The sequence below is a fragment of the Protopterus annectens genome, chromosome 2.part0 (assembly GCF_019279795.1).
Source record: "Protopterus annectens isolate FY-2018-M chromosome 2.part0, PAN1.0, whole genome shotgun sequence".
Classification (NCBI taxonomy): Eukaryota; Metazoa; Chordata; order Ceratodontiformes; family Protopteridae; genus Protopterus; species Protopterus annectens.
In genome coordinates, this window is record NC_056728.1 from 1,249,783,262 (window position 1) to 1,249,802,298 (window position 19,037).

The window sequence follows — 19,037 nt, forward strand, 5'->3', positions numbered from 1 at the left end:
TGATTTGAATGATTCCATTCATTGATGTTTGGGAATTGAAGATATTTACAAGGGATGTTTTTAATATATCCTCAATCTCTTTTACTACATCTGTTTTGAAGAACAGATTAGGATTTAATGACCAGTTATTAGCTCTATTGTTTAAAAACCTTTTTTTGTCCCAGTTGATACTCAGTGTAACTTTGGAATGATCCAACAGAACTCTAGTGTGTATGACTATTGTAGGGTCCATGTTAATGAGTATGTCTGAGATTAAAAAAAAGTCTATTCTCACCCCATTTTATGGCATTGGGAGTAGAATGTGTAATTCCCAGTTTTCTTATCTTTATCCTCATATTTAAAGGGGTCATATAGTTTGAAGTCTTGTTTAAGTTCATTTAAAGCTATTGTAGCTTGTTTATTATGTAGTTTGGTCGGGTTCGATTTATCCTATTCTGGGTTTTGATATGTGTTCCAGTCACCACCAATTATTATACAATGATCTTCCAGTTGGTTTAGAATTGGCTACAGTGACATGAAAAAGAGATGTTGGTTGCTTCAAGGTGCATTTACATTTAACACCATTATGGGTTCTGGAAATACCGTGTTAGTAAATGTTACATAGCACCACCTTCCCTCTTTGTCAGCCTTAGTTTCAAGTATTTTATCCTGAAAATGTTTTTTAATTATTATGGCCACCCCAGCACTGTTAGTTTTGTCCCCAGAAGCTATAATTTGTCTTATCCACTTTTATTTCCCAATATCTGTCCATTGCTCTGAAGTTAAATGTGCTTCTTGTATTAAGATGAGATTAGCTTTGGTTTTCAGGGCTAAATGCAAAAATAGTTTCTTTTTTTCTTTATTTTGTAGTCCTTTAACATTCCACATTTCAATTTCCCCCATTTATGTGATCAATATGCTTGTTTTAACTGATCTGTATGTTAATTTAGATTTATGTTTTTTGTATGTGTTGTTATAGTGCGTCATTGGAAAGCATCTAACTATTCCCGTCCCTACACTGTGCCTACCCACTATTCCCCTGGACCAGGAATAAATGGGGGAATACAATGTGATTTAGTATGTACCATAAGATTCCCACTAGTATTAAACTGTGTTTTTTCTTTGCGTATAAGTTTGTGACATGGTACCCCCCTTATGTTACTAAATATAATACGGACAAAGCTTAACAGACTAGTTCTCTACAAAAAACACTGCTGCGTCATATCCCTAGTCTCAACCTTTAAACTATTATACCATTAGAGTGCAGTGGTTAAAGTACAAGAACTACAGCTTATACGTTTATGATCTATTCCTCCTAAAAGTGCATTTTTAAACATGTTAATGATCAAATTCTCAATTAGATATGGCAAAATATACAACAATGTAATCTATATTTTTAAGCCAGACATGTCATATATAAATGATCCTTCTCCATATAGTTCTCTTATCTTCCCTCTTCTTATATATATAAATTACCCAGCTTCTGTGTTCAGGCATTCTTCTGTAGCAATCTATAATAAACTCAGATTGCATTATTGGCATCTAAATAGAAGTGGGTATATGAGGAAAAAAAAAAGATTGCAAGCTTAGGTAGGTATATATACTGTTAAGACTTGCTTGTTTAGATGTTTATAACTTCTGCAGTCAGTTAGGTTATATTCATATTGTCATATAATTCCTCTCCTCTAAATTGCTTAAACTCTCATTCCTGCAGTTATTCCAGTTAAACATCATTATTTCAATCAAGAACCATTTACTTGGTCTGGTTCTACCAGACTCACATCCAGAAATTAAGACTGGATTATTTACAATAAGCTTGTATTGGAGAATCAAAGTCACAATTTTGTTTTAGTAAAATAGTATCTTATTCTTCTGATTCTTCAAAGTCATGTTTGCAGGCTTTACTATTCATCTTTCAGTCAGTTGTTGACTTATTAATTGTTTTATGTCAATTTTTGTGATTTTGAGTCAGAAATCACTTCTTGGTCTTGCTGTACCTTCCTTTTAGGTCATTTTGGTTTTATAGTAAAGATTTTGAGCTCAAAGGGGGACTGTTTTAATATACCAGTTTCCTTGGAAATGGTGTCACCTTATATTACGCGCATCGGAAACGACAGTTGAATTTTAGTTCCTACCCGGTTTTCATTTCCCTTTCCTGTCTTCCTCATGGTGCCCATCAATGATTTAAATGCCTAGGCAGCAAGGGAAAGCTCTCAGTGTGTGTATCCCATCAAATATTCACAAATTGGTCTGATTTTTAATCAAGGGTCATTTTTAATTTCCAGGCATTTTATTTAGTTTCTGGAGGTGGAATCTGCTTGAAAACTGACAGAAAAGTCTCTTTTATTTCCTTGGGGTTAGCAATCATGTATTTAACATATTTTACATTGAAAATTAGAAGGTTTGGGTATTTCATCTGGAACTTTATTTTCTTTTCTATCAGAAACTTGCAGTATGGAGATAGAAGTTGCCTTGCTTGCCTTATCTGAATAGGCAGATCTTGAGCAAAGGAAATTCCACTGCTATTCCAGGTGAGTGTCCCTTTCTTCTTTGCTGCAAAGAGTATTTTATTTACATCTTGATAGTTTAAGATTTTGGCATACACAGGTCTTGGTCTCAAGGATGATTGAGCTTCTCTCAGAGCTCTGTGGGCTCGCTCTATTATTATTTGTTGTGTTGCTTCAGAATCATCTAGTAAAGATTTTAGTATGAGTTTGATAGTTGGTATTAGATCAATGTGTGACACAGTTTCAGGGATTCCCCTTATGATAATATTGTTTCTCTGAGCTCTTGCTTCTAAATCTATTATTTTTGCATGTAGACTTTGCAGCTCTTTGTCATGGGAATCAGTTCTCTGAGATATAGAGTCTAATTTTATTTCATTTTCTAATATTTTTGTTTCAGGTTTTTCAATTCTGGTTACAATTTGATTAAATGAGTCTCCAAATGTTTGAAACTGTGTGGATAAGTCCTGTATTGCTTGATGAATGGGCAATAAAGCTGTTTTTATATCTTCCAGGCTAGCTGGCTGTTCTGACTTGGTTTTATTTGCAGGCTTGGAATTGTCAGATTGCTTATTTGTCCTCTGTCTTTTTGGAGTTGTGTCTTTGTCTGATGAGGCTAGTATTGAGAATTTGGTTTTAGTTGTTAAAGTCTCCATATTATTTTCTTCTTTCGACATCTTGCTTTTAGGTAATTTTTTCAGACTTTATGTATGACTGCAGGGCCACAGCACCACATGGCTACAGATGATCTCTAGAATCTTAGTTAATCCTTTTGTTTTAAAAGGAAGCTGTTGCTTATTTTTCCCTTCTTTTGAATGTTGTTTTAGTCTTCGCTGTCTTCTGGGTTTATTACAATCCAGGGTATTTCAGAGAGCTAGGTGCGTGCAGTACTCACAGAACAGTGGCCATCTTGAACTCTAATTTGAGGTTTTCTAAGTCATTTTTAAAACTATCCATCTTCAAAGATAGTTCCTGTAAGGTAGATGTCATCACCTGCAGTTCTTTTTTTAAAGCAGCATCTGGATGAGAATTCCTTGAGTTTTTCATATTCAGTGACTCAATATATCTCCAAGTTACTTGACAGGAAACATTTTGTATATTTCCACCAAAATTGATATTTATGTAGTTTAGTAGTTTATCTATAGATTTCTGATATTTTAAACTTGAAAATAATATTTTTTTTCTATATTATTATACTAGTTTATGGTGCTCTCAAAATTCACTGCTGTCAGTTGGCCGTCTATGCTCCGCTGAACTTCTTTTGTAATGTGAAAAGCACTTGCGCACCTAATGGGTTTTAGTTAAAAAAATAAATAAACAGAAATGATTGATTCAGGGTTGTTCATTGTACTTAAATGTCACTGCATTTTGGGTGCAATAACATCAAGATCATCAACATTAATTGCATGGTGGATGATCATGGGATACACTTTTTTATGCATTTTTACATTTACTTAACATCTCATGCTTCTTTGTCTGTGAACAATAAAGTTTATAGTTGATCCCAAGGGAAAAGCCACTGTGCATCTAATGGATGACTATTGCTTGAGCCATGCATGTGTTTTAAAAGGACATGGTATTAAGGGATATGATGTGCAATTAAGAAAAGGCCCAACCCTCCCTACTATATGATGATACACTGAAACCTTACTACTCATGATCATGCCTCTGTTTAACAAAAACGCTGTCTTTAATAGCTAAAGAATAGTCAATGGAGATTGGTGATGGAGTGTGGGAGGGATGGGTGGAGCAAAGAAATAAACATTTTATCCCAGTAAAACAAGTAATGATAACATATTCATTTTGCAATGCAGGAAATAATTCTCTGTTTAGGTTTTGAGGAAAACATTAAATTATAATATGTACCTTATAATTATACAGCTATACAATGGCACTTTTGTCAGAAGTACTTTGGATTTCAACACGCCATACATTTTGTATATTTTGATTACTTTATTTTGTATGCTATGAGACAAAGGTTTTGTTTTACCTCCTTGCAGTTTGAGAAATCACATTAGAAGATAATTAATTACCAGCAGTGTAAAGATGTATTGGAACTTTTTTTTTCTTTGCAGCTGAAGTACCAATCATCTGTCTTTTCACCGAGTACATAACCAGAATAAAATATCACAGAATGCATTACAGGAAATGTCCATTATTTATTTTCTTCCTTTTTCAGTAATGTAACTTGGTTTCCAAATGCGTTTCAAATTGGAAGGTCATAAATGATTGAATGAGGATGAAAGGTAAGTAAGGCTCTTATGGGCATTTCTGCAATAATACAGAGAACAGCATAAGATAAACCCGATCACCATGGCTGGAACATGCAAAACTTTTAATGCAAAAACAATAATCCAGTAAAAGAAGGTAAGCACTTGGATGGTTAATAGCCACTTTTTGGGCCATAAAACATCAAAGTGCTTCAATACTTAAAATACAAACTGAACAATCAAAAAATAAAACAAAAAACAAGACACTTCTCCTACTACAAATGAGGTAATCTGAGCTCTTTCATAGAACTCCATTCATAAAAATTTAATTCATTAAGAGGTAACCAATAAAGTCAATGCCTCAAGCCATGCGCTCACAAGACTGGTTTGATAGATAAAGTGTCATTCAAACCAAGAGGCAAATCAGCTTTAAGTAAAATGATCCATCTAAGCTCACTGCATCCCATAATATTTTTAAATATCACCCCTCTAGTGGATCATTCCATAATTTCTAAAACAGTAAATTTAAAACAATGTGCAGGGCCAAAGTCAATAGCATACCAACCTAAATCATTCATGGATTTCTTATTCCGAATGTCACCCATGTGTCCTAGAACTCTCTCTTTCAACATCCAGTTGGTGTTTCTGACATATAAGCTACTGCAGACTTGGAACTTAGCATAATAAATCACATTTAAATATTATTTACAATCACATAAAAATCAAAATAAATGTAATAATTTAGAGAAGGGTGTCCAATGGAGCTCGTAACCCAAATATATCTACATGCTTGACAGGATCAGCATGGAAAAGTGACAGAGCGATCAGAGTGGACAGATCTGATAGATTTATATTGTTTGCTACTAGATTCTCATATTAATGATTTGCTGTTACGAAAAGAAAACTTGGGTACAGGTCCCATTGATTGTATAATCAAGTCATAAGCACTGTCCAGTTCTTCTTTATGATCTCACATATCACTCCTGCATTACTGGAATATGTAAGCACAATGTAAGGGGTGGCAGTATGTCTAACAGATGAACAGGATACAGCTTCATCATGTTCTTTGAAGTATGGTTGTGCAGTTATAACCCTCCTCAGGGGTACCTCAGTAGCAGCTTTGAGTACTTCTGTATGTGAATAACCTCTTGATATAAAGCAGACATCTGATCCGAAGCTTCATTCAGAAACAACCAGATGTGAAAGCACTTAAATTCTTTGATGGGCTTATTGTTTTTGCATTATAAGTTTTGCTCACTAGGACTACCTGTGCTTTCTGTTCAATAATACAGAGAAGCAGACTTTGTTGAACATTACTAGCACAAAACAAATACAGATGATAACTCTAAATTGTCTACTGGGTAATATAAAACAATTTTTCAGTAAGATTGTTATTCAGTTTGAAATCATATAAAATAAAATCAAAGCAAATTTATTTTTAGTATGCCTAAAATCGTTAGATTACCAATGCAAAATTATCACAACCTGAACACAATCAAACAGAAATTTAGTATTGTAAAATGATCATTATGACATCCAAGAACTGAATGGTGTTTCAGCCATGTTAAAAATATTCATCAGTATGAAAAGAATTCAACATTTTGCAAAAGAAATGGTGTCACAAGACATTTTAGATTTTCAAGCTGGTGTGATTCACTAATTTTATCTTCTTGTATACATTGTCCCTACATTATTTCAATCAGCTGGCATATATTCTACCATCTTGCGGGTGTAATGTACAAATATCTCTGAAACTCCTGGATACTGCTACCAACACCATCTCTTTTTATTGTGCATTTCATTATAGCTGATTGTATATTTTTAGCACCATTGTATATATGGCAATTCTGTTACTATGGTATTGGCCTAGGATCTGGGTAGTAGCTGACAAGGATCCTTCACGGACTACTCCAGTACCCAAGTAAACAGACAAATAAATACATAAATAAATAAATAAATAATGAATATCACAGTTCTGAACTCCCCTGATCATTTTCTTCAACAATAATATCTCTTTTTGTCCCTCTCTGGCCCTCCTCTTTTTTTTTTGTGTACATTAACTCTCCCAATTTCTCAAATATATGCAGGATGATCACTTTTTCTCAGCACAAGCATTCCTCTTGACTGCCTAAGGAACATATATTGCCCTATCTTTCCCTGATCTACATCAGTTCTACATATGTCATTATTTTTTCATCTCCTCCCCCTTTCTCTAACATATTCCTTAATACTTATTGCTGCCTCTAAGCATGGACCCAATACTAGTCCTGTTTGCTTATTTTTGTCCTCAACAACTTCCCATAAACTTCCTGTTATTACTTTCCCTTTTCTCTCTTTTCATTACCCTCCTACACCCTCAATATGACCTTATCATTTTCCATGGTTCAGAATCTCTGTAAAGTATTCACCACCACAGCATGCTTCTTGACTCAAGATTTTACCACCCTGTCTTTCCTTTCCTATCTTTCTTTTCCTTTCTCTCCGTACATATCTTTCATTTACTTCCTGTATTTCCCCTTGCCTTCCTGCATTTACTCTGACCTGCACATGCCTTAGAATATAAATTACGAGATGCAACTCAACCACTTTCATCACTTCTATTCCCCAAATCAATGCATGAACCCTACTAATTCCTTTGATTATCAGTCCCTTAATTGTGTCTCTTAACTGCACCTAATTTTTCCCTTTGCGCTTTTCTACTGTTGGGCATACTTTCACTCCTAAATATTTCCCCCAGCGTTTGCTGACATCAAGGTTGGAAATCCCAACAAGCATTGTGTCCCCTCCTCCATCCCAGTTATTATTAACACTACTCTCTGCACCTCAGGGCCCACACCTTGATGGTCTTTTGGCATGCCACAAGCGCACACCGATTGATGTCCCTCTCTCTGGACAAGATAGGGTTAAAGTTACTGGCAGTCATCTGCCATAACAGCCACTTACGTATTGCTCCCCAAGTATTAAATTTTACCCTTCTGGCTCTCCTATATATATATATATATATATATATATATATATATATATATATAAAAACACTTCATCTGCCAAGGCCCTACCGTTACCTCTTGTCATTGGTAATGTCTTGTCATAAATTTTCACAAGTTCAACATTTACACTTTGCACCCATCAATGTATAATGTTATACTTTATCAAAACATCATTTCTTGGACTTGGATGTGGTTGTCTCTCTCATATATATCTAAGACATTACAAATAATTATCTACTAATGTCATACTTCAGAGAATATAAGGTGGCTATCTATATTATACATATTATTGAAACATTTATAAGTAGCACAGACACTTACAATATCTTGGCTAACTCCCTTCCCCATCTGCTAACTATTCACTTATTTCAGTTATAGTTAAACACATTTAGCTTGCTTTTTAGTTACCCGCTGAATACAACACAATACAAGATCTTCAGACAAAAGTTTAGCCTATTACAAATTGGTACTGAAAATATGCAGTCCCTAATTCTCAAATCAGAGACCATTACAACATGAGCTTCAGAAATGATAGCTTAATTAATATTTGCATTGTTCACAAAGTATGCCCATTAGATGTTCCTAGTAGGCCTCAGAGATCTCCCTTCCTTTGTAATAATAATAGTTAGTCTGATAAATGTCATAAAAAATCATGTCAGTCAGTCAATAGTTTGTCCATATGGTAAACATCCATCAGTTGCCTATTAGGTATGTGCCATAACAGGGTTTCTTCTCCTACTTCCGTATCTAAGTATGAAAGTCTTATATACTGTCTTAAGTCCAGCTTTCTGCCACCTCATCTTCTTATGACTCTTTCAACTTCAGTAACCCAAAACTCTGGTCAGTGTGAGTAACAGCAAAAGTAAATTGTAGCTTCAGATACATAACTCCCAACCTCTTAGCACTAAAAATCTGACCAAAGACTAGAATAATGGGGGGGACAAAGGCCCAAAAATAGAGACAGATTTTAAATATTGCTCTTATAAACTTAGAATGTTGCTAGAATAATATGATTTGTGAAGGACATGAAATGTGAAAAATGTCAGAAGCTCAAATGTATGTCATTATATAGTAACTTCAATCCTCAATGATTTGCCAGAAAACCACAAATTGTATGAGGAACAGACCAAAAATATGAGGCAAAAAATCTGGACATTCTGCAAAAATCTAGACTGTTCAGAGGTATATTCACATCCTCGCCTCCATGTCCTAAATCTGTACATAGTATATTTTTTCTACTTGATTTTCACTGCTTATTTCATTGAGGGTCTCCTTTTCACCTGGTAAATACATGTAGAACAGAAAACAAAATACTCCTAGTGAAACACCATTTGTTTTAGGATGCCCTGCAATAGGTCCATACTTACTGGGCTCTACTTCCATGCCTAACTTGCCTTGTATTGTCCTAGCCTCATGTGCCATTTATAAGCCATCTGGCTGTAAGTGACATCTCCCACATCTGCTTGGACCTGGTTCTCTACAAGCTCCCTTTTTCCTCTACTGATGAGGCCTCATGCTCTACGCCTTCAGTTTCACTCCATTCTTCTACAACTTCCTCCTCTCTTAGGTCACATTAGCCATTCAACAGTAATGTTTACTTTCTTTTTTAAGAATCTCTAATAATAATATGTTCCTGAATTCCACTTTCTCCCCCTTACTTCTCTCCTCTTTGGTGGGATACATTAACCCACATTACTTGTCCCACATAATGATGAATCAACCCATCTCCCTCCTCTGCCACTTCCAAAGGAGCTTGTTTATTAGCCCCCTTTTCCAACTTCTAGCCAATAAGTCAGTGACTGCTACCCACTGACTCTGTTGTGCTCTATGCAGGCATGGCACCACATATGTTTTTATTGTGGAGGGGGAGGATAACATTACGTTATTGATTTTCACTTTCAGTTTATTTCCTGTGTGATACTATCTGTTAATGTTTTTTCAATATCATTAGTAAACTATGGCATATGTGCTAATACATAAATAGAAAAATAGAAAAGAAAACAAACCATTGCATATTATATATATATATATATATATATATATATATATATATATGTGTGTGTGTGTGTGTGTGTGTGTGTGTGTGTGTGTGTGTGTGTGTGTGTGTGTCTGTGTGTATGTGTGGTTTGTGTGTGTGTGTTTGTGTATATATATATACTATATATATATATATATATATATATATATATATATATATATATATATATACATACATATATATATATATATATATATATATATATATATATATATATATATATATATATATATATATATATATATATATATATTTTTTTTTTTTTTTTTGTTCTTAAACTAAGTTTTATTTAATTTTAACTCATTGCGTCTTACAAGATTATAGTCATTAGGAAAGCAGAGTCTTTACAGGAGACTTATGATTTGCTAAGCAGGACAGTAAATTGTCTGCATGTGATGTGCAGAGCTGGAGCTTTTAAGCTATGTTTACAAAAAATTATGAAAAAAAATAGGACGTATTTCCATATTTGCATCAATAATGCAATATAGTGTGTGTTGTGTATTTAAGCAGTAGGAGAAAAAAAATGACATTAAAACATAATGGGTAATGTGAAGACATTCTACAATATAAATGCTCTTTCTGTAAAGTAGTTGTGACTAATACCTATAGTTTCATAACTGCATTAATTTCATCAAAGCTGTATGACCTTCAGGTGAACAAATGGTGTAATCTGATACAATAGATTAAGGCACACAATGTCTACACTAATATTTGTTGTATAACACACATGGTTTTGCTGATTAATATTGTTTTAAAATATTATGAAAATATTATATGCATAATTTTCCTACATTTAGCAATATCACAAAAGAGCAATATGCTATCCACTCTTTTCCTATATCATTTGCTTAATCTTGAACAGGTATATTCTTGCTCTAGCTTGCACATTTACAGAGATATAACCCTTTGTTTGACCAAAACACCAGTATTCTTTAGCAGCAAAATAAAGTTTTTTTTCTAAATATGCAGTATAAAATCAATATCTACAGAGAGACCTTTATTACTAACACCAGTGTATAGCCTATTGTCTACCAAAGGGCCATCATAGTTTACATTTTTTGAAACTCTCACCATTTATCACATATCACATAGAAATATAAATGTCTAATTTCAGTACAGGATTTTAGGGAAAAGCTCTCAGGAAGCAAGCAGTTACCTGACTTGGAAGATCAAGGGAAACAAAGGTGTTAATTAGTCTCCTTCTGTTTAGGATTAAAAGAATTAAAACAGGATAATAAAATAAACAATAAAAAGTGATATAAAATAAAATAAAGAAATGGTAGAAAAAATATGTACATAATTAAGCGAGTTTTGAACTTGTCATATAAAACAATTAGAATAATATTAAATAATAGAAACAACAATCTCATAACTGTATACAAAATACCATAACTTTATATAGAACACAATAGTTCAACAAACTCAGAACTGGTAGAATAATCAATTACTAGCTATCCAGAACACTTTTAAACTCAGCTTTCAAACTAGGAATTAGAGAAAAGGATTACAGACCATTTTTAATGCACTCCTTAATCCTGTGCCAGTGGAAGGGATTTCATCAGAACTGTCCAAAAATTTGAAAGAATATAACCTATTGGTCACATGGTGCCTCAAAAAGTTATGTAATAACTTATCTGATGTGTCCTGTCTAGATTTCCAATTCTTTGCCAATAAGAGCTTGACAGCACTGGCAAGGAGCAAGTATACATCTAGACTATGGTAGATCAGTTGATAGTAGGGACCAGACAAAAATCCAAAACGCCCAGTCTAGAAAAGGAATACTGAAAATAGAATTCAGCTTTTCCGTAAGGAAAATCCAATAAAGATGGACCTTATGATAGCTCCAAAACATATTGAAATTGCCAGTGCCACATTGATCATATCTTCAGCACTGGATAACACTTTGGATAACACACGTAATTCCCAACCCTGTCTTTGGAGAGTTAGGTACCACCTAAGTAGAATTCTTAGCTGCTGTTCATGATATTTTAGCTATTTCCTCAACTTACCCACCCCTCTCTAATTTTGCTGCTGAAAAAAAAGATATTCTTTTGCTGTCTCTATCCACTCAACAGATGTTTAAAAGCAATGGCCGTCTATTCCCATGACTCTTTATATATCATTCCAGCTGGATCCTGTTTTATTCTACTCTATTTGCTCCAAAGTAAAATATTTCCATTCTGCCATGGGGCTTAGGTATGCTGAAACCAAACTAGCTCAGTTGTCAATGAGTGAACCATTCAGAATTAGGAAGGTTAACCTCAGAGTGCAGTGTCTAGAAACTTTTCCACTCCATCTCTACCAAAGAACTCAGGACATCTTTATTTATTTTATTTAACATTTGTTAACCAGGAAAGTCTGACTTGGGACAAAGCCAATTTTCAGCAGAGGCCTGGGGAGAAATGCTCCAGACACATGTCTTTGTAACATTAGAGGAAACCAGAGCACCGAGAGGAAACTCACATGAATGCAGGGAGGACATGCAGACTTCACACAGAAGGCGCTCCAACCGGGAATCGAGCCAGAGAACATCTTGCTGTGAGTTGACAATGCTACCACTGCACCACTGTGCCATCCATAAAATGTGCCTATTTTGTTAGCATCTTATTAACCCAAATAGCTGTAGACCTGTCAGAGATTAAATTAACTAATTCAGAGCACCACCAAATTAATTAATTTGGCCCCTTATACCCACCCAAGGCCCCCATACTAAGCACTGATGCATGTAACTTGTTTAACCCATTCTCTTTAAAAATGTTAGGAGAAATTCACCATCCAAGTAGTATCTCCTACCAACTCTTTGGGATATCAGATAATCTGACTGAGCTGAAAGACCAGAGAATCTCTTATTAGATGAGGATCGCCAAATCCACCAAACAATTGGTGTAAATATGCCCAGAAAAGTCATGATTCATCATCTTTGCTTAATTTTTACATATGGCACTGTCCAGATCCATCTGCATATCCTCTAAATAGAGTTGGATTGCTGAAAAGAGAATATTTCTAATCATATCTAAAATTGTGGGCAAAATCATGCTGCTTTGTCTTTCTCTAAAATAGAGTAAAAACTGACCAGTTTTGGCACAAAATTTCTCACCTTGGTAAGTAACTCCTGAGAATTTGCTTTAATTGTATCTTGCAAAGAAAATTTTACCTTTAAGCTTCTGATAGCACTGGAACTGAAAAGCCTTCTAGTACTATCTGGCCACTGTTCTCACACTATATATCTGATTTTGCCAAATAACAATGTAGTCCTGACACCTTGCTAAACAAATAAAACATCGACTTTAGTATATTCAAGACTGCCTAGAAATCTTTACTTAAGCAAACACAATCATTTGCAAGAATAAGAAAAGTATTAGTCAATGCATGAACTCTTTTTGAACATCTAAAAACACCTTTGCTTTATATGCCACCTGCTCCTTTACCAATAAAAATAAGGTAGGAAGCAGCAGACAACCTTGATGAGTACCCCTGCTAACATTACCAGGGTCTGAAAATACTACATTGGTTTAAAGTCGAAATGACAGGGAAATATAATCATTTAACCCATTTTACAAATTAAGGGTCACAATCCCTCTGGTGAAGAATCTAAAATAAGAATTCACACTCCACTGTGTCAGTTCCCTTTCTGATATAAAAAAGCACTATTCTAACTGTTCCACCTTTCTTCAAAGCAACGAGGGAAGCTCAAGCATTCCCTCCAATTATTTGTCACCTCCCTGCTTTTAATGAAGTCATTCTGATCCCTCTGAATCAAGTGAGGGAACGGAAACTGTAACCAAGATTCTAACATGTTAGCAAAAGTTTTTCATTGATGTTGATCAGAGATAAAGGTCTAAAAGCACTACAGTGTGGGATTTCCTGCTTCAGTTATGGAATAACAGCTATGGTAATGTGACTAGGACTCTCACTATTAAAAGTATCTGTCAGAATCTCTATTAACTTTTAATCTCCCCACTTGTAGAATTCTGCCAGAAAACCATCAGTCCCTGGCACTTTATGATTTTTAAACCTAAAAACAGCTGGTGATATTTCCTGTGGGCAAATAGGCCAACTCAAGTTAGCTTGTTCTTGTGGTAATGCTCTCCAAGTTAATGCTACCCAATAGCTCCAACTATCACTTACACGACTAACTTGCAAATGATATGAATTAGTATAGTAAGAATGGAATCCCTCTGTCATTTCCCTTTTTTATGTAACTATCTTTTCCAAATCAATTTGAATCTTGTGAACAAAAACATGACAAAATGCTGTTTAAAAAAACAGGAACTACAACTGAGGTCTCCTTCTGTATGTACCCACCAAATGTATCCTATATGCAGAAATTGAACTTGCGCTTTAGAGGTCTCTAGCCTACGAAGTTCAACTGACAGGACTAACTCTTCATCACTGACTGTTAAGTTCACCACCTCCTGAATTAAACTATGTTGAAGTTGCTGAAAAGTTCTTGTTTTAAGAAATAAGAGGCCACTTTGCTTCTTCCTCCTAAGACCTTCAATATCCATAATATCACACCTAATTGTTACTTTTAATCCTTCTATCCACATTGTGCTCTACTATAAGTTTTGACTAATATTATACTGCATGACATCTCTTATAACAGACCTCTGCCTTTCCCTCTCTTTTTTAAAAGTTATTCAGCTCTTAAATATGGGTGATAAATCTTCACAGGCCACTACTGACATAAATGGATCATAGTCAGAAAGATTAATCTGTAAAATATTAGTGAGCAAATCCTTTCCTAATAACATTCTGGAACAAAATATATATCAGTTCTACGTCCCTGTAAGATAAGATTTCTAAAAAAAGAAATCATCTCACCAGATATCTGTCAAATCATTGTTTCCCAACCCCAAGTTAAGAAACTCCTGGCACTTAACATGATGTTCCCTCCCTTCATAAAAGTGATCAAACTGATAAATAAGTACCACATTAAAATCTCCTGCCAACAAAATGAATTGAATAGTAAAAGTTTGCCAGTGTGAAAAAAAGACTTGGAAAGAAAGACCACATTGTCTGCATTGCATGCATATATAATGACTATCAACCAAGGTTCTCAGTTAATTGTCCCTTCCTAAATTAACTATCTCACTTTACCAGTAATTCTAGTCTGATGGGTCTCGGTTCTGATGGTTTTGTGGAACAACAGGATGACATCCCTGCATGTGATCAGTAACCACCATTGGGTATTGACTAGACCTGATTTTATGAACTTACCACACTCTCAGCTTCATTTCCTGCAAACATGCAATGTATATTTTTTTCCCCAGAGAGCCTTTACAGGATCTTATCCCTCTGTATGGGGTGAGAACACCTTCCTGCATTCCAGAAGAAAAAGGAAATATTTTTAACACTTTTCCCCACCCCATAAAATACAGAACTAATCTTTTACTTCTGATTATAAACTTGTTGACATACCATTGTTATGTAGAGTTAAAAAAGTTCCAGGAATCCTCATGGGCTGGAGGAGACTGAGTGGTGTCCCTGAGTACTAGCAGAGTACTTATATCCAGGCAAAGAAGCCTTGCTGCTGTTAGTAGGATGGCATGAGTATGTAATATCTTCTGTCTCCCCTGTTCCAGGAATGCAGCAAAATCTTCTTTGATCTCCCAAAGTTGAGTACTTATATCCAGGCAAAGAAGCCTTGTTGCTGTTAGTAGGATGGCATGAGTATGTAATATCTTCTGTCTCCCCTGTTCCAGGAATGCAGCAAAATCTTCTTTGATCTCCCAAAGTTGTCAAGATGGTAGTCAAAACCTGCAGCATAAAAGCAGACTGATTCCTAGCAGGATGTGCGCCAACACTAAGGAAATAAAACAACAAAAAAAAATGATATAAAAGGTGTCTAATCACTTAACAAAACAACTATAATTAACTAATAAGGGAGGGGCCTACCACCATCACTCTGGATAAATGCAGTAATTGTGAAAGATGAAAAGTTCTGCTCACCCTAAAGATTCAGCATTCAATTGTAGAGTAGCTAAAGACAAGAATAAGAACAATACATAAGAAGCAGAATAGTTCATAACATAAAACACTTTAAAACGTGTAGTACTTATTTAAATAATATCAGCCCAGCTGGAATACCACTGTAAATACAGAAAAAATAACTAAATGCACAATGTTAAACACATTTCCAATTATCCATCATAGAATAATGCACAAAACAATCCTAAAAGACAAGAATAAACATCAAAACTGTGAGTGACTACCTAGTCTCTTCACTTATAAGCAGTCATGTAACTGGATCAGTCCCTGCAGTCTTGCCTGATGTATCAAAGCCTTCAGCAGGCAAACAATTCTCTTGCACTGAGCCTGAATTGCCAGAAAAAAGGTCTGAGCAGGATTGTTCTGCACAAAGACCCTTTTCACCATTTTCTGGATTGAAAGCACTTGTTCCATAAGGAATACTCTGAGCTTCTCTTCTGGCGTGGACTCCTGCCAAGCTCTCAAGGGGAAGATACATTCACCGTTTTATTCTGGTTGAGTGATTCCATGAATAAAACTTTCTTTTCTACTGAGCCCTGAGCAGCAGCATTAATGTTATATTTACCTAGTGTAACTGCAGCACTTTGAGAAGTAGCTCTGGATATTCAAAGATAGTTTTTGTGGACAGGATCCACTCAGATGCTTTAATTTACATTACAGTGCTGATTCAGTTAAAAGAATAGGGATGCTGGCACTATTTCCTACTGAATTCTCACTCCATCTCCATCTTGGACCAAGGGCTAGAGTGGGTCTATATTATAACATCGAACTTCAAAAACTTCGAATGTTATAATATTGAACTCTTTAGTGCGAAAGCTGAGAATAGCAAAGCCTCGGAACATCGAAATTTTACCTAGGGTAAGATTTCGGTGGTCTGTGACTTCGCTGTTTACAGCAGTGTGGTGCGATGGTTATGGACCGGGTTTGGAGAAGTGAGCGAATGGAATGGGTTAATGTGAGTGTATGGTAGTTAGGGACTTTAGGGTTAGGGCGTGGGTGACGTGAGTGTGCGGTAGTGACAGACTTTAGCGTTAGGGGCGGGTTAAGTGAGTTAGGGTTAGGGAGCGGGTCAGGTAAATGTGCGATTGTGTGGATATGAGGGTTAGGGTGTGGTAGGTGAGTTAGGGTTAGGGAGCGGGTAAGGTGAGTGTGCGATAGTTAGGGACCTTAGGGTTAGGGTTGGGTTAAGGTAAGTGGGTAGCTAGTGGTGTATGTCTGGTTTAGTGTAGGGTTTCGTGAAGTGTATGTGTGTGGATTATTTATTTTGGTGTGCTTGACTTGTGTGTATGTTTGTTGGAACAGCGATTCGCTATTCTGACTGTTTGGTTTTGCTGGTGTTTCGATTGAATGGGGTAGATTTTATAACATTCGATGTTTTTAGACTTCGATGTTATAATATAGACCAGGCTAGAGCAACCATCCTTTTCCATGGTATCCAGCTGAAGTTTTTCTGAATTCTTCAGCCTACTGTTTCTCATGCAGAAACACCCTCTCTCCATCCTTTTCCACATCCAATACAACATAATATCCCCAAGATGAAAGTTCTTTGTAAATAAAGTCATACAGTTGGGGTTCATACAGTCTCAGACTTAGCCATAAAGAAGGGCAAATTTGATTTCAATTTTATTCCCCATACTGCGTCCTATACTCTAGCAACCAGTCTACTGTAAGAGATGATGTAAACGCAACTAGAGCATGGTGAGTGGTCTGTTGGCCCTTATATTGAGAACCAACTCTGTGAACCTTTTATTGTTTCCATCTGATGCAAAGGAACCAGCAACTCTTTATTGATTAAATATTCAAAAAATTATCTTAATTCATGATCTGGAATAGTTGCAGGACCCCTGCCTCATTGCTCTCACATTAACCTGATGGGATTTATTCTCTGAATCATCAGTTTTGGATACCTGAAGTTCTACTTCTTTGCTGGTTTTGTTACACAGAACAGAGGAGGACTTCAAATCCTCTTGCAGTGTTTTAACAGTCTGCTTTCACACATGTATTTCATTTTCCAGATTCCTTTCTAATGTTGAGTATCGTGGAAAGCCCTGAGGTCAGATCCCCAAGTGCAAAACATATGAACAACAGTACAATTCAAATTTCATTTGAAGCATGTTTAAAATGTTCTAAAACTCTTTGTTTGAAACTGCTATCTCTATAAAGATCATAATCTGATTATTTCTTTTCAGAAACTTTACACTCTATGAAAAAAAGCTCTTTGTCTCACAGGACAGGGAACAGGAAAACTATTAAGCATTCATCATGGTCAGGTCAGCCATGAATGCCCCCAAGCATATATGTTTTCTTTTTAACAATTATACTTCACTTCAGCATTAAGCAATTTGTTCATTATCTGCCTTCTCTTAAATCGCACTCCTCCTTCTCCTGAATGTCATTCTGCATGTATTGTTTCCACAAATTCCTTTTACTTCCATATAGCTTTCTTCCCCACTTTGTCTAGACTATTCAGATCCTGTATTCTGACTCAAAAATAATTTTCTTAGTTACAATGATCTTCTCCCCCAACATTTCTACCAAAGTAGTCTATAAGGAATTTTTTAAATCTGCCAACTCATTACATTCCCCCAAAAAATGTTCCTAATTACCTTTTTCTTTCCAGTCACACCTCCAGCATTTGTTTTATACCTGAGGAAAATTGTCAGAAGTCTGTTTTGGGTATAAAAATACCAATCCACACTTTCAGATAAAAGTAACATCCTAAACCTTCTGCACTTTGTTGCATACTTGGGTCCCATTGTCCATTTGCAAACTGCCTCTCTTCCCAATCTTTTCTAACCCCCAATGATTAATTCTTATAGCTATCATGCAATACTTTATATGCCCTCATAATTATCCCTTTTTTGACAACAGCATCTGTTCTAGACTCTAATAAATCCTCTACCATAGCTTGTTTTTCACTTAGCACTCCTGTATCACTTTTTTTGCCTATACTTTGTTATCAATCCCTAGTAGGGAAGGCCATTACCCATTCTATTACTTTTCCCTCTATAGTTATTTGCTCCCAATACCTCAGCTTCTTTGTTAAATTTTTTTCCAGTAAATTCCAGCCCCCTTTTGCCTATTTCCAAGATCCCTGCTTGCAGTCATACCCATGTATAAAATCTCCTTTCTCTATTCCCATGATAGCTTAGTTCTTGGAAGGAATACTGTATGCTGCTTAATGAATATAATATTTTGTATTGTTGTTTTTATTCCCCTTAATGACCTGCATCCAAACTCCTATTCTCTCCATATATTTTGACCCCCCCCTGTTTCATTATCATCATCTTGCACTTTGAATTAAAACCTTCTGTTTGTGTTTTATATG